This window comes from Mauremys mutica, chromosome 3, assembly GCF_020497125.1.
Source record: "Mauremys mutica isolate MM-2020 ecotype Southern chromosome 3, ASM2049712v1, whole genome shotgun sequence".
Taxonomy (NCBI): Eukaryota; Metazoa; Chordata; order Testudines; family Geoemydidae; genus Mauremys; species Mauremys mutica.
This window is the reverse complement of record NC_059074.1, coordinates 91627043-91639451: the sequence shown is the minus strand read 5'-3', so window position 1 is coordinate 91639451 and position 12409 is coordinate 91627043.

Sequence of the window (12409 nt, the reverse complement as noted above, 5' to 3'; positions counted from 1 at the left end):
AGCTGTGCAAACACAGTATGACGTCCATTTGCAGTGGAGAGGCGATGGGCTTGTGGTGTGAGCTGAAACGTCAGGGAACCAAATAAAGTTGTGTCTTTCTTTCCCATTTAATTATTTGTAGGCAGGCACAGAGTTAGGATTTTCTGGTAATGCCGGCCATCCAGGATGAATGGTTCACATCTCCCTTTGCACAGAAACTCCAAATGCTAGTTGAGAATATAGTCATTTTCCAGTTGAAATGCCTCCCAGCCCTGTAAGTGTACTTTAGCAAATTTCTGGTGTAGCAGAAACTCCGGCTGAGTCTTGAAGTGCAAATCACCTTCACGGCTGATCAAGCCCCTCCATTCAGCAATATGTAGAGGAGTGACCATAAGCAGAAACCTTTCTCTGGCATCGATGGCTAGATCTCCTCCACAGGACTGGAAAGTCACCTCTCTTTTTCATTCTGGTACCTTGAAAACAACTAGTTCTCCAATTGTTGGCCAATTCTTTTAAAAAAGAAATTTCAAACTGGTAATATAGCCTCTAGAAGGATAGTCTAATAGTCACTTTACTGGAATGCTGAAAAGTATCCAAATCATGGCCTTCTACTGCAAAGTTATGTTATGTGGGGGCATGTCTCAGCTGCTTCCAAAGGAAAAATATATATAATGCCACCCTTGTCTTTGAACTGGCAGGATCTTAGCTCTTCAGAGGGAACCATTCCATAAGGAGGGCAGGAGAAGCACCTTGCAGACAGCAAAGGATGCTGGTGGACCTGCTCATAGGGATAGATACAGAGAACCAGGAGCAGTTTGAGTTCCTCAGGGCACAGGAGGATCAGGTGCCTCAGCAGGAAGAGACACTGAGGAACCGGTTCATGGAGCAAGAGACACACCTTAGGAAATTCCCTAATGGAGAGAGTCATAGACCTGGTGGCCAAACGAGTTTGGAGTCCACCTGCTGCTGGAGCCACCGCACCTGTCCATGAACTGCCACCACCATCTCACCTTCTATCTGCTGCCCAGGCTGCTGCTGAGCCAGAGGATCCTGTTTTAAGGACCACCCCCAGGAACTGACTAGGAGGACAACTTGGAGCTTGCAAGACTCCTGAGACCTCATCCTGAATGACCAAGAGGGGAATGATGAACCAGTGGGAGTTCAGGAACCCCACCTAGTGTCCACTCTCCAAACCCTTAGTCCCCGATTTCCCTGTTATTCCCCTCCTTGTCAGGCGGCGAGCAAGAAGACAGGTGGGGAGACATTAACATTTGGGTGGTGTTCCCCATTGCATTCCATTCGTACAGACTTGTTGTTTTTTTAAATATTTCAATTACATGTTCTATCTCATACGTTCAATAAATGTTATACTTTCCTTAACTTTTGGGTGGACCCTCCTTCCTAAGTATGATGAACTGAAGATGTTTGAAGGTTCGTTATTGCCCATCCACCCCCCAATTCACAGCACATGAAATCGAATGTTATATAACCAGCTAGTTCCATGATACTGCAAACACTTTTCTGTCTGTCCCCAGCCCTCCATTTCAGGTTCAGAAATATTTGAAGTCCCAGGGCTACCAGGGAAGGCTGAGGGCAATGCAATTAGTGTTGTGCTACTAACTACTAGTTTTCAACACAGAAGAAGTCTAAAAGGGGCAGATGAATGTCTTTATGGCTTAGTTCATATACAGAAAATCGAAACACAATTATAGTAACAATATAGGCAATTGCAGCATGTACGATTGCCTTATACGGAAACAGCACTCCTCACGCCCCCACCCCACCTTAATCAGTTTCAATTATAATAGGGATTAGTGCTCTATAATGGCCACTGAGTGCAGTTAGCACTGCTGACAACAGTCAAAAACCAGACAGGTTGCTATCATTATACGAATGGCATTTGCCACATTGGCATCCAGATGGGTGTGCAGACAGTGCCAACAAGATTTCAACCTACCAAATGCACACTCCATGCAGCTACTGAGATTGTAATTGAATGCCCTTTTTCCAGGCTCACTGATGTCAGGGTACATTTCATGAGCCAAGACAGGAGGAGGTATGCAGGAGTCCCACAAAATAACAGTCGGCACAGACACACCGTACAGAACAACTTCATTTCTGGGGAATAAAGTTCCTTCTTCTCCCTTCAAGTATAATCTCCTCAGCACCCTTGTGTCATGAACCTTTCCAGTGTTTCCCATGTTTGTATTCATGGATCTGCCTCTGTGGGCCACTAAGCTTTTGAGAGCAAGCGAAGAGTACCCTTTTCCATTCACGTATTCACTTACCTCTGGTGGTGGGGAAAGTACTGGAATGAGGGTGCCATTGACAGTCCCTGCACAGTTCAAAAGCCCTGTCTTCTGAAATTGTTTCCAGAGGCAACCACCTGGAGATAGATCAGAGTGTTAATTGCCTCACAAACCTGAACAACCAAGACCCCAAGAGTGGACTTTCCAACCCTGGTTTGCAATTGCCCTATAGCTGTCTGGTGTAGCCAGCTTCTACATGGCAATAACAACTCATTTCTGGATCAGTGTGGCTTCCCCAGATCAAGTGTTCTGGTTCTGAAGGTTTGGCACACGCTCCTCCCACAGCTCCATGAAGGTCTGTTTCCTCATTTGGCTGTTCTGAAGCCCTTGCTGGCCAATCCAGGTTTCCAAAATGATGTGATCCCACCCTATCATCTTAGGTTTTCTGCACCAGAAGCACTGTCCACCCACAGACATACTGTGGCAATACTGGCATTCACCATACAAGCTGAATGACTTGTCACAGATCTTCAAGATCAGCCATCTTCAACTTGTCAGAAAATTCTGCCTGAATTCCATCCGCCATCTGACCAATCACCTACTCCACTGCATAACAATTTGCCCCATACTTAGGAGTGCCAGCCAAACCAGAATCAGCCCATTGCTCCATCTCTTCCACCCATTTTTCCAGGCGTAACAGGGGAATGGTGATGTGATCCGCAACTGTAATCAGCAAGTGTGTGAAGACTGGGGACGGTACCAGTGACACACTGCAAAGCGGTTCATAGAGTGATGCACAGAGCCATGACTTACTGCTCCTGAGAGGGTAGCATTAATGTTGTGTAACAATGGCAGCAGTATGGATGCAGGTATGTGCATGTACCCTGTGTTACCCATGTCTAGCACACACATGTGGACACTCATGTGATGGGGAGCATGCATGAGCATGTACAATCCAGTACTTGGATATGCACACCAGCATAGACATAACCTAAATCTAAACCTGTTTTGTAAGTTGAGGCTGTATATAACAGCCCATGATGTAAAATGACTGATGGATTTAGTACCCTGCCTAGCATGATCAATGTGCATTTCAGTAAGTCCCATTTTCAAATGGATGTTTACAGAAACATATCAAACTGGTATTTACAGATGTTACACGTGCTCTTCCCTAAATGATGTTGCTTTGTGTTTGTAACACGATGAACTGATTAATAATACAAAGGCAGCATGCCACATCAACCTCTCCAGAGTAATGTAGAGAATTTTAAAGAGGCATGAGCACATTCTAGCAGTGATCGGTAAGTAACCCGTTAAGGAAAGAGAGCCTGCACAGCAACAGTACCCACAGAATCAACAATCCCACTAAAGTGAAAAGTGAAACAGGGTGATCATTATACTAATTAGTAATAATAAAAACAATTAAACTTTGTCAGTTTGATGAATGCTACAGGCTTCAGCAGCACCAGTTTAGACCATAACACCCTGACAGCTCCAAGATGATTGATTGTAAAGACTTTTTATTAACTGAACCACCAATAAGCATAAATCAGTCTTGTTTCATGTCCTACTTATAAGAGCATAAAAATGCTGGAAGCTAACTGGTTAGGCAGAAGACGGATGTTTCTGATATAAAATCTGTTCACATCATTAAATAAATAGTTACTGCACTATGGAAACACAGGATTTTTCTGATAATCCGAAAGAATTATTATGATGCTTCCTCCACAACCTTCCAAAGTGAGGACTACCCATTTATCCCCGTCTAACCCAGCAGTATGCTCCTTTTTCCGAAGTGCAGGGATTTAGCCTCTGGTTAAAGAGGTTGACTTGGTTACATATTTTCAAGGAACCACAAGAAATCTTTGCATATTGATTATTTGATCTTAAGCCCTTCTTTCTCTCTCTCCCCACTGTCCCACCTCAAGAACACACACACACTTCGCAGTTCGTTTTACATCTCTCCGTCACACCGGAGAACAAGCCACCTGCAAAATAGATTTGCACAAAAGCTTGCAGCTGCCTTCTTACAAATCCTCCCATTTCCCATACGCACCTCAAAACCTCAGGCAAGTTGCCCAAGTGACTCAGTCAGTCTCCGCTGTCACAAGAGAGAGGGAGTTTTTGGACAGCAGCACCATGCCATTTCAGACTATGATTCTGAGATTTGTTCAACTGAGCCAATGGAACAGCCCTGACAGAGATATTAGCGTAGAGCATTTCAAATGTTCCCACTGACGATGGGGGAAGGCTCAATTTCCTTTTGAGGTATGGCTACATGGCCTGCTTGTTTTGGCAGCATGCCGTGTATGTGCCTGCATAGCTTCCCCAGCACAGGTATAAATAGCGGTGCAGCTGGTGAGCACGGCTTGGTCGAGTGGTGTAGCCAGAGTCTTACAGTAGAACACACACTCCTCCCTCACTATGTATTTGGAGTGCTAAGGGAATGGAAAACAGTGAGCGTTTGGGGCATAGTTCATTTTGTAGCTTTGTGAGTACATCAGTCCGGTTTATCATCCAAAGTGTTACATTATAGGATCCCATCAATACCATTAGCCTTGTAATTCCCCACCATGTAGAACTTGATCTGTATATTAGCTGTATTTTTAAACCCCTGGGATGTTTTGCTGTCTTCTGGATTGTATTTGAATCTTTTTTTTTTTTTAAACTCTCTGTCTTGGGCAGAGTTGAAGAATGAAATGTACTCATGGAACAAACACTATGTTGGATGTGGGAGCAGAGCTAACCAGAAGATTCTTATTCATCCATTAAAATAAGACTTTATATTCTATGGTGCTTTTCATTTGGAGATCAAAGCAATTTACAAAGGTGGCCAAATATGAGCCCCGTATTTACAGCTGAGGACACTACAGCAGTGAGGGAAAATGATTTGCCCAAGGTCACACAGTGAGCCAGTGGAATCATTGGCACAGAGCCTAGATCGCTTGACTCCATCCTGTGCTCTAGTTACTAGACAATGTTGTTTTCTTATTGTAAAAGCTTCTAAGTTTTTAAAGTTCTTTCATAAATGACCTGAGCCTAAGTGATTTCTATTGATTTCCTGTCACGTTAAGTAGGAGACTAGTAGTCTCACCATTTCTAAACATGCTATTAGTGTAAAAATGTAAGTATAAATATCAAATCCTATCTATAATGTAAAGAAATATGTATTGCTTACATCAGTGTCCAATGATAATTTCCTTTGTATTTAGGCATGTCAGCTATGAAAATACACAAAGCTTGAAGCTGTGACATAAGCTCTCAAGTTCCAGGAAGTGGTGTTGAGAATGGTGCTGTCGTTTACTAAGATGGGGGCAAATGATGGAAATGTAGGGACTGGGGCTGATATTTCTTAAATAAATAGAATTTGGGATATTTTCAGTTGTATGGGTGCTTTTCAGGGAATCCAGGTGTAGAGGCAACCCTGGGTACAGGTACTTCTCCCAGCACAGTACATGCAGAACAAGAGTCACACTCTATCTACTCTCTGTCCCCTTTCTCCTACATTGACAGCAACTTGCTAGGAGACCCAGCACTCTCCTGAGCTGCCAAAACCCACAAGGTTTTTGAGCTACACGGGGATCTTCTTCAAGTAAGTGCTGGGATGGTTGTCATCAGGGTTTTTTTGATAGTTGTTTTAGGTTTCCTGCATGACCTCTAGGTAGGCTTCCTACTTTTTTTTTCTTCCATTTTGTGGGAGCATGTGATGACTTTTTTGTTTGAGATGGTACCTTCTGGAGTATGTAAGGTGCTGGGGATGGTTCTTCAGTTTTTCTGTGGTCTTTCTGCAGAGCTGTTCAGCATATTTGGAGTTGTATGTAGTGGCCAGGGGGTTACAGATAAGTCTTCTGAAGATGTTTTGTTTGTTGCATACATTCAGGAAGTAGATGTCACCATTTAGTCTGGCTTCTTTCTTCAGATTGTAAAGTTTCCATTTTAAACGGCAAAATTCAATATCTTCCGTTGTTGTTTCCAGTGTTGTTGTATTTTTTATTGAATCAACTTCTGTTGGTGGAAGGTACAAGCTTTTGAGCCACACACAGCTCTTCTTCAGGTCCTGAAATTGGGCCAATAAATGATATTACCTCACCTACTTTGTCTCTCTCATATCCTGGGACCAACAGGGCTACAGCAACACTGCAAACTGTGGAAGATATTGAGTCTTTTTAAGTCTAGTTCAATGCTTAAAGATGGATCAGCCAGGAGATGGGGAAGGGATGATTCAGACTGATACTGAGGTGGTAAACTGAGTTGACAGCACAGATATATGTTGTTTAAATCGTTTACTATGTTTGTAGAACATACATACAAATCACACAGCAGTTTGGATAGTGTCTGTCAGGGAAACTAACATCTGGTGGTTTGGACACCAGATCTGGAGATCTGTAACTTGTGGACTCTGCCGATGCTTTCTCTCTTTGATGGCTATCCCTGACCAAAGACCTGTTGGAACTATGGCAATAATGTGACTGACTGTAAACTTGGAGGGAGTCTCTTGAATCTGGGTCCACAAAGCTTTATTATTTATATTGCAGTAATGTCCAACATGTGCTAAGTGCATTCCAAACGCAAAGGAAGACATGGTACTGCCTTGAAGAGCTCACAGTTTAAAAAGACAACAAAAAAACGGAATTTTAAAAATAATCAAAAAAAACTTTGATTTATGTTCAGTAGATTGTTTCCCTGGCATATGGCACCCTCCCCGAGTTGAACTCTTTCCTGGCCACTCAGAAACTAAGACAGTGTTATCATACATCTCTTGTAATAGCCAAAATAAACAAGCACTGTTTGAGGAGTGTATAAAGCAGGTGAATCAGTAATAACTACTTTGCCTGTGCTAGACAGAAACATCAAAGGCTTTATTTTATTTTATTTATTTATTTACTAAAGCTCAATGGACTTTGATTCTCCATGTTTATAACCTATCGTGACCTGAAAATAATGATGAAGGACGTTGTCCCTTTCAGCTGCTGACTAGAGAAAGCCTGGGCTTAATAGAGAACCTGCAGCAGCCCAAATGAGGCTGGTAGCTTTTCAAAAGCATATCACTCAGCAATCCCACAGGGGATGAGACAAGTAATGCACAGTCCTGCTCAACCAGCTGGGCCATGAAGTGGCTTTTATTTCCCAGTGTGAGGGAGCAGCAAAGGCATTGGGAGGACAGATGCTGAAGGAATAGAAGGGACAAAAGGGTGGAGGGAAGGGGTTTCATAAAAAATAATTGAATTACTTTTAAATTAACCAAAATAAAAGAACAGATGTGAAGGGAGTTGAAGCTCCTCCTTGGATTGTGTCCCCTAAATTTTCCTGTACTCACATTCAGTTTGAATGTCACCTTACTTATTCATATTATCAAAACCACACTAACAAAGCAACAAAATACTCCAGGCACTTTATTGCTGGCAATTATTTACATAATGTGTGTGTTATTGGGGGGAGGTGGGGAAAGGGAGGAACTTATGACTTCAGCCACCAAAGAGGTGACTAAATGCTGAGGAAACAACAGTTTGGATTTCTATAATATCTTGAATAACTGCTGCACTTCTATAGCACTTTTCACTGCAGGATCTCAAAGAACTGCTCCAAACACCAAGAAATGTACTCATATGAGCAAACATCAATATGAAGAGAGGTAAATGTGATCCCCACCTCACAGACAGGGAAACTGAAAAACAGAGAGATCAAGTAACTTGCCCAGGGTCACACAACAAGTGATGTCAGAGCTTGGAAGAGCACTGAGCTCTGCTAACTCCCAGTTCTGTTTCTTAACAACAAGATAATGATTGTTGCTGTGGAATACAAATGCAAGGCTGGGTCAAGCTCAAAAGGAGGTTGTGCCTGGAAAGGTCATATAGTCAAGTGGCTCAAGCACTAGGCTGGGACTCAGGAGATCTGGGAGCAGCTCCTCAGCTGGTATAAATTGTCACAATTCCATTGATTGATATCAGATGAGGATCTGCCTCAGGTTTTATTCCCTGCTTTGCTACTGACTGGCTGGGCAAGTCACTCTCTGTGCCTCTGTTTGCCCATCTGTGAAATGAGGGCCAAATACTATATTTGTCTGTCTTGTCTAATTAGAACGCAAGCTTTTGGGGGCATGAACTCTCTCTGACTCTGGCCTGGTTTACACCAGGAAATTAGGTCAGTATAACTATGTCACTCAGAGGTGTGAAAAATCCACACCCCTGAGTGACTCAGCTAAACCTATCTAACCCCACAATGTAGACAGTGCTAGAGCCAGGGGACAATTCTCCTGTCAACCTAGCTCTCAGGGAGGTGGAGTACCTACACCAACAGGAGAAGCTCTCCTATTGGCTTTGGTAGTGCTTTCACTGAAGCACTAGCACGGCACAGCTGTGACGTTTTAAGTGTAGATGAGCCCTTAGTGTTTGTGCTGCACAGTGCCTGGTACAATGGGCCTCTAATCTTGCCTGAGACATCTAGTGTTACCATAATACCAATTTTCAAAAAGGTTCAGCATTTGGATGCTTATCTGAGTGTTTGGGCTGCACAAATAGCAGGACAAGTCACTGCCACCTTCCTCACACAATCCCCTTGCCTCCAGGCTGTCCTCGTACCAATGTGGTCATCTAGGCTGGGGGACAATAGCTGGAAGTTCTGGCAAGGCCTGTTGTGGCCCCTGCCATCACTTTAGAATTGAATTCAGTGTTGAGGAAGGTCACTCATCACAAGAGAAATGTTTAAAAATTGCTAAGAGGTGTGTTGGTCAGGACATCATCATCCATGTGCATTTACTAATGAGACAGCTCTATTTATGTGCCAAACCTATTTCTTAATCGTTTTCCTGCTAACAGGAAAATCCTGCTACTGCTGGAGCTTTGCCTACACACAGCTGTCAGCCAGACATTTCCTGTCAAGCAGGGGTGACAATGCTGGCCTAACCCCTGCCCCTACAAGAATACTCACAGGAATGATGAATTCAGCACAGAGAGGGGAAATTGGGCTCTTAGTGTAATGCTTTTCATGAACTGAACTCTCCACTCACTATAAAAATTAACATGACAGTAAATCAAGATGCTCAACCTTTTCCTAAATATTATTTGCTTAACACAGATCAGCCTGCATTTTAATCAGTAGCTCCACAAACAGTTTCTGATTCTACAAGTATTTTAGACAGGGTACTAAAGAGAAAAATCTGTAAACATAAACTCAGTCGCACATTTTAAATACTCTGCCCCATTTGCAGTATTTATTATTCTAATAAAACTTGCCTTTCTGTTGGGATTGGAGGTGGTGTAATATTTCTATCTTCCACCTCTTGCCTGTCTTATCTATTTAGAGTGTAAGCTCTTTAGGTCAGGGACTGACTTTTATTGTGTGCACGTAGCGTACCTAGCCCCAAACATGGCCAAGGCTTGTAAAAACTATTGCAATATAATATAAATAACAATTACTTTCTCAATTTTTTCTCTTGTGGGAGAGAACTATTTTATTGGTCTGTCCCAGAGACTAATAGAACCAAGAGGGTTTCAGAGAATTGCTAGGAAAAAAATGCTGTTCATCCAACAGACCATTACTGAGGATACGGTAGGACATTACAATTATTTTGTCTTTGACACAATGGCTCCTAAAGGCCTGCTCCCCTGGACTCATTCTCACAGGTATTCCATTTTTCTTCCTTTTTTAAAATCAATTTTTAATTGAAAACCTGATTTAAAAGCTGCATAAGTATAAACAGAATGGTGCCATACAGACAGCAATGTAATTACAGAGAAAGACGGGTCTTGTGGCTGAGGCAATGGATTGGAACACAGGAAATCTGAATGTAATTGGTTATAAAAGAGCATGATATTCCAGGAATGAAGAACCTCTGTCAAAAGCAGTTTTTGCAACAGTTAGAGGAGAATATTAATCTAATTACCTGGAAGAGGTAAATCTGAAATGCTATGTTAAGTTGTGTCACTAGACACAATAAGGAATTAGAACAATTCAGCATGTATAACCTAACCTTGTTACAGTCTTGATTAGGAAAAAATGATTTGAAGGTCTCTTCTCTACCTTTCTGATGATCCTTATATCTGGCTCAGCAGTACTCAGTGCAGATCCCACTTCTGCAATTTCCCTACACTGCTAGATGCTGCTTTGGCCCTTGGAACAAATTAGAGCCACCCTAGGACTGCTTTGACTTTCATGAGATGGTAACGGTCCCCAACGGGGAAGTTATGCCTCCTGAGGATTGCCAGAGCACAGCACCAATCTGACCAAACCCCTGACATTCTTCTATGTCACCTGGTGATTTCCACCTGTGGGGAAATCTCAGCTTTCACGTTAGGATAGCAGTATTGCCCCTTCAAGTCACCAGGTTGGTGCAAAGGGGCTGTGTCAGAAGCCAGTCGTGCCCAGTGTTCCTTCCATTTGTAGGAGGTTTTTCAGTGTTTTGTATATTCTTGACATAAACCCTTTCATAGGACTTTTGCCAAAAAACAGTATTTCCAATCTCCTTTGGTGACCTGCAAATTTATTCAGAACTTGATTTATATCTGGCATAATATTTCATCTGCAGATATTGGAAAACTGGACATATTTCTCCTTGACACATCTTGTATATTTTGTGGAGCTCTGAATATGCTGTTAATAAAGAGTTGTGATAAGATAGATGGCCACTGCCATGTAAAATTCTGAAAAGGCTGTTAGCACAACTGTTTGAGTTTATAGCATTGCTGTCAGTGGGGATGCAGGCAGACTTCTCTAGTGACATTTCAGGATTTTGTCCCTGGTATAGAGTGTAACCCTCCTGAAAAAAGTGTGCCTGTAATTTTCATGGGTCAGGTTTTGACTTGTCCATTACATTTTTACAACTAGGAAAAGTTTAAATCCATCTCTTTAAGACTGATCCACTTCCCCTCCAAGGGCTTTTTTACCAGTTTGACAAGGCCCAGAAAGCTGTCAGCCCAAACTGGTTGAGGTTGGGGAAAGCAAGCTCTTTTCTACCTTTCATGTTCAAGAGGGTGGTACAATTCAAAGAGGGACACCTTTTATGTCAAAGTAATTAATAATGTTTGTATTTTTAAAAAAAAATAATGGGGTGTGGTGAAATTAAAAGCATAAAAAGATATAGAATAAATTGGGATGGAGAAATATCTTAATATTTATTCTCTCAGTGCAGCTGATATTAAGTTTATCAAGGTCACTTGCTACTTGATTTAACATGGCAATATAATTGTTTTATATATAAATCACATATCTTGGCAGTCAAAAAATTTTCAGATGATCATTTCCTGAAATTGGAAATAGGAACTTACTTTCTGTCCTCTATCATCCTTTTTGACCTAACAAAATCCATAGACTCATAAACTGTATTTCCAGATGGGACCATCATGATCATCTGGTGTGATCTCTCCTCCACATTGGAGGCCACAGAACCTCACCCACCCACTCCTCCATTAGGCCCATAATCTCTGGCTGAGTTACTGAAATTTTCAGATCTTGATTTAAAGACTTCAAGTTACAGAGAATCCATCATGGAAGAGTTGGCACTATTAATTCTGTGTTCTGATAGAGCTACTCAAATCTTTTGGTACCATAACAGGATCGAAATAATCGCTTCTGGGTTTGTCAGAAATAAAATAATCTTATCTGCATTGATATACACACACTGTGTTATAGTACCTGTTTTGATACCAGAAAGAGTGAGGAGAATCTAGATTAAATAAAATAGTGAACAGAGGATGAAAGTCAAATTTGCCTTGTGAATGAAATGAAATGTTCAGGTAGCTTCGCCATTAACCAGAAATGATGAGTGGGATGAGGCATAAGTAGAGGTGCCCCAGGTTTTAAGGTGTTATGTTATGACTGTGCAAGTGGAAAAGAAGGGGGTCTTTTGATTCTATAAATTTCCAATTAACAGTAGCCACTTGGTTGAATATTTCACAGTGTGAGCAATTTTCAGTCTACAACATGGACTATATCACTCAGACCAAATTGTCAGCATTCATAGAATGAGAACCATGGAGAAAGCTAATTTCTGTCCTGCTTGAGCTTTGTCCAATATAACTCACTGAGGTTCTGGAATTGCTCCAGAATCTTTGGATTACTACCAGCAACTTGGACTCATGTATTTATTGGCTGATAGTTTTTTGTTAGTGCAGGAATTTGTCAATGCTTCCTTTTTGAGATGCTAAATTTCCAGGATCTTTTAAAGAAGCTATTCTTAGGCTCAT